Source organism: Carassius gibelio, chromosome A25 (genome assembly GCF_023724105.1).
Source record: "Carassius gibelio isolate Cgi1373 ecotype wild population from Czech Republic chromosome A25, carGib1.2-hapl.c, whole genome shotgun sequence".
In the NCBI taxonomy this organism is placed as follows: Eukaryota; Metazoa; Chordata; class Actinopteri; order Cypriniformes; family Cyprinidae; genus Carassius; species Carassius gibelio.
The window spans coordinates 9,592,559-9,597,837 of NC_068395.1; the positions used below are offsets into that span (position 1 = coordinate 9,592,559).

At 34.1% G+C, this 5,279-nt stretch overlaps 1 long non-coding RNA gene across 1 annotated transcript in view; it reads right to left on the bottom strand.

Annotated features, from left to right (window-relative positions):
- LOC127947277 (uncharacterized) overlaps window positions 1-4,002 on the bottom strand; it is a 56,149-nt gene extending 52,147 nt beyond the window's left edge. The window contains exon 1 of the long non-coding RNA XR_008151260.1: window positions 3,911-4,002. This is a non-coding gene — a long non-coding RNA (uncharacterized LOC127947277). The remainder of the gene's footprint in view (window positions 1-3,910) is intronic.
- Window positions 4,003-5,279: the final 1,277 nt, after the last annotated feature.

Below are 5,279 nucleotides of genomic sequence, written 5' to 3' on the forward strand. Positions count from 1 at the left end.
TCTCAGTAAGGCGGTGAGGGCTGAATTCATTTGTGTTTTCAATACTGCATTACCTCTGCATACAACTTCTAACGAACTCGTGTCAGTTTTTAAACTTTTGTCTGTTTCGTTCCAGGAAAACGTCCAATTTTCTGTGCACGATGGGACCCCATCGCCTCAGACTCTATCAACAAATTTCCTTGATTTCTAATTCGAGTGGACAGAACCAGCCACTGTAATTATGTCAGAAATCTTCCCCATCTGACTAATTATATTTCTCATCAGTCTGATGATGCTCATTATACTTCCTTTCCAAGAAACGGCGATAAATAATAGGCCTAAGACAGGCTGTTGAAAACACTGGGATTGAGTACTTTAACCATAATGCTCGGTATCAGATGCAGATAATACTAGGGTAAGGGCATTTACATGCACCACTGAAGAGTTTGGTTTTGTTGTGCTCTAAATAAATATTAGACATCAGTACATGTAATGTTCCTGTAATATGCTAATTTCTCTTGGCTAATGTATGTAATTCCACACTTCAGTTAAACCAATCTCATATGTGCCGCCATTCTAGTATGTAGTGCTCACTTTTCAACATTTCAATCAGGAACCAATGAATAAAATCAAGTCCAATTCTATTTTTTTCTTGTTCAATAGCCTTTTCACATGGAGGCATGTCACAGTATGGTGGTGAAGTCAACGCAGTGCCACAACTTCCATTTTATGCTGAATTTAAGAATTAAAATTGCCCTTATAATTCACTTTTGGTGAAATTGAAAAGGCTTTTCATTGGGTTATGATGACACATTACTAGTAAAAAAAAAAAGATTGCTTTTATACTTTTAACAAAAACGTGGCGGGATAAACAGACACTTTAATTTGATCATGGGGTTGTGTATATGTGTATGGATCAGATAAATTTGGGATTGCGAACGTTTTCATTGGGTTTGTCATGGGATGAATGGTGTAAAGACAGGACACTGTACATTTGACTGAGCTGCAATCAATAATATTGTCAAACTTATCTAATTCTTCTCTAAATCAAGCCTCTGAAATCGATACTAACCTTGGAGAATGTCATGGAAACAAACATCAATGCAAATCTGTTCAACGATAAATAAAAGGCATCCAACCTTGTTAATAGGACACATCTGAACTCATGGATGTTGATGGTATTTTGAAGTAACATAACTTAACCACTTTTTTTTTCTTTTTTAATATAACAATTAAACCAAAGACCATCTATCATAAAATGCTAAAGTAAGTTAAAAACCTACATATCTCATAACCTTCTTGTTATATCTGATGTCACCGTTACCTCACCATAAGTAAAGATTAATCCAATATTATATATGAACTTCTACCTAGCTTGTTTAAATCAGCTTAGGGGAGTTTTATCCAGATATATTTTAAGAGAAATCCTTGTGCCCTTGACTCATATTATTTTTTACTGTTTGGTAATGACAGCATGCATTTGGAGGTTTCCAAATTAGATTCAGATATCCAGTTTAGTGCTACTAAATAAATGATAGATTACACTATTGGTCTGCTCTTTAATGCAGTGGGCAGTTTGTTTCTTTGTAAATACATTTGCGTATTTAAATATTAATTTAGATTTAATTATTCAGAACAGATAATCACTAATCAGGCACGGCTCTCCAGTGCCTTTGCTGTTTTGAGGAGAACAGCATTTCTTGTCGCTCTGAGCTATAGCAAGGCTTGGATCACAGACTTGGTTTGATTTCACTTTTTAACTTTGGAAACCCTGCTGAGACTGAGCTATAGGCTGTGTCCAGCTGCACACACCAAAGAAAGTCTTTAATGTAAGGATACCACTGTAGATAAGGTTTTCTTAGGGCACTTCTTAAAACTGGCTGCTTTTTGTATCCAGTTTTCCCACAAAAAAAACTCAAAAAAAGCAGCTGATAAAAACAACACAATCAGGGCCGCTGTTGGCCAAATGGGTGCCCTAAGCAGGATTGTATTGTTGTGCCCCGCTACTAGGGAGAAAATAGAACTTTAATAAAATTAAAATAAAAAAAGTTACAAATTACAAATGTAGCTCTCTGCATTTACCTATGGCTATAACTTTATTTTATAGTCTCAAGCATTCAGAAATCTTGAAAAAGAAAATTAAGCAGTTTTACTATGATGAAAATCATGGTTAATTTTTGTAAGAGCTGTGATGTCCACATGTTGTTTGTTGAAGAAATTATAAAGGCTGTGTCATCTATAACAAAAAGATGGGCTAAAATGAAAGATTAAGTGAATATTTGAATTAAATGTTTGGCCAATAGCCTAAACAAGGATCTGATTGTCCTGTAAGTGTAACAGCAGCAATTACATGGCATATGGCTCCCTTTGCAGGCATTTATAATAACATGTTATATACATAAATTCTTTATTTTGTATTAGCCTACATTATGTATTTCAACAGTGTTATTAACCAATCATTACTGCCTCATTGTTTTTTATATAATAAATTTTAAGCCATTTTAAAGGCTATTGATGCCTTAGGTCTGTTCTTATAGCAACAACAACAACAAAATATCACAGTATATTAATACTTCTTTGTAAATTATTATTTGAAGTAACAAAACCATGGTTAATTTGCAGTTACCATACCATGGCTACAAGAACGATGATTTTTGGTGTTATTGTTAAAATCATGGCTAATTTTCGTAAGGGAACCTGGAAAGTCAGAGAGAATATTAGATGTGTTGGTGGTGGTGAAATTATTTCAGACATTAAAACTTATTAAAGTCAACAGCCAAAAAACAAAAACAAAAAAAAAACATTTCACAGGAATGTGCCTGGAAGTGATACACGGTCCTCGTTTTTACCTAAATGATTTACAATTTATTTTAATAAATATAAAAAATGTATAAGATGTGCATTTAGGTGTCAACCTCAATGCACATCTTATACATTTTTTATATTTATTAAAACACATTGCAGTTGTTTTTATGACTGGAAGTCTTTCTCCTCAAATTCTATTGAGCATAAAATTTGCGTTTGAGCCCATTCGTTGTGAAAAAGTAGCATAATTTACATATTATTTACAGTTTATTTTAATATCAGAAATGTAAAAGGTCTGCATTATAGTTGACACCTAGAACAATTACAGTTGTTTGTATGACTGTAATTACAGTTGTTTGTATGACTGTAAGTCATTTTCCTCAAATGCTATTGACGTTAGAAAGGTGTATACCAATATCTCATGTAACTTTAGAGACTGTCCCTTTTTTTTTTTGAGCAACTGAGATGGTGCCCCCTGGGAGTTGGTGCCCTACGCAGACAACACAATAGTCCACAAGACTCCAGTCCATCAATTAAGGGGGGGGGGGGGGGGGGGGTGAAATGCTTTTTCTTGCATACTGAGTTTTTTACACTGTTAAAGAGTTGGATTCCCATGCTAAACATGGACAAAGTTTAAAAAATTAAGTTGTACGTTTGAAGGAGTATTTTTGTTCCAAAAAAAAACTCTTCCGGTTTGTCACAAGTTTTGGAAAGTTTTTTTTTTTGAGTATGGCTCTGTGTGACGTTAGATGGAGTGGAATTTCCTTATAAAGGCACTTCTGCCGGAAGAGCGGGCGCTCCCGTATAGCAGAGCACTGAGAGAGCACAGGCATTCACTGATCAGAGCGAGAGCGTCGCGAAAAGTCACAAAAGAAGTGTGTTTTTGGTTGCCAGGGCAAGACAACAACAAGACAAGACAAGCGGAGTGATACAAATAGTGAAAACTTCCAAAGTCCACACACAGAAATGAACAAACCGAAGAACACACAAAAGTTTCAAAAACGGTTAGACGGGTGCTTAAGATATTCTTAACAACTGCTACATATGCGATGCTAGGGGTAATATAAGGTAAACCACTGAATTATACAGAATAAATATTACCTGTTAGGCAGAAAAAAACACTAACCTTACTTCGGCGTCTGTTTTCAAGCGCGTTGAATATTTCAACACTGTTCAGAGATGAACAGTTGATAGATGAGAACACTCAGTCTAAAGTCATGAAAAAGGCTGCAAATTCAATAGCTTCCGCCTTTCCTTTTATGGACTTGACGCTGTGTTGCCGCCGGTTGCGCGGCAAAACGATTGACGTGCAGAAAACCCGAACAAATAATCTGAACGCGGGCTATTTATGTTATATTATATTATATTATGAAGTATGTTATTTTATAAAATAATATAATATACAATTATACGCTTCTACGTAATAGAATATGTTGAACTCAAATTCAAAATTTATGTCCATGTATTGTTGTATTTGTTAGCTAGTCAAATACATATAATATAAAAAATATATATAAGACACTATATGACCTTGGACAGGATAAAGCGGACGGATGATTGTTTCAACCTATCTAATCACATTTTAAAGGCAGTTTAAACTGAGTTTCCTCTGACTGAGGAGACAGAGGCAATTTTTTTTTTATTTGGTATGTTTGCAGATGAAAGCACACCCGTGGAAAATTCAAACTGTGATAAACAGAGACACAGAACAAGGGGAAAAGATGAAGACGAGACGAACAGAAAATTGCACAGCAGTGCTTGTTGGTTGACAAGCCAGACATCTCTGGAACAGGTACTGCTGATCCGGAATAAAAGGCCTATTTAATCTGCTTTGCAACAGACAGTGCTGACCTTGCTGAAATATTATTAAAGTTTAGAAGAGATCTTTTACAATCACAATCTGTCAGAGCTCAACCGCTTTTGTTATGGGTTGGGGTGGGTCATCAACATTGTGTTCGGTTCAACAGCGCCATCTAGTGATGTGCTGCTTAAACTGATGGCATATGCGATAATCATGCTTGGGAAATATATTTTACATTATTATTTTCATTTCTTAAAATACATTGTATATAAATTGTATATTATTTAATTTTACTTTGTAGTAGGTAAACAAACTAAAAGTATTTAAAAACTTAAAATCATTATTTAATAATTTAAACTGTAGTCAATATCAGTTACTTTAAATTTCCAAAATAACTAAAATTAAACAAAGTAAACTGTAAAAAAAAATTATATTATATATATATAAACAAACACGATCATATCATCTACGAAAGTAAAACTGATTTGAAGAAAAAAGAAAAAAAAACTTTAGATATGATTAAAAGAATTGAGAAAAACAAGAAGCTAATTTCTAAATCGACTTATTTTTAAAGTGGGATAACAAACTTAATTATAGACAGACCCTTTCTAACAAAATTACAGTTGAGGTTACCTTCAAGAGAGAGAGAGAAAAAAGAGAAATCAATCAACTATCAAAAAGACAAACAGAACCA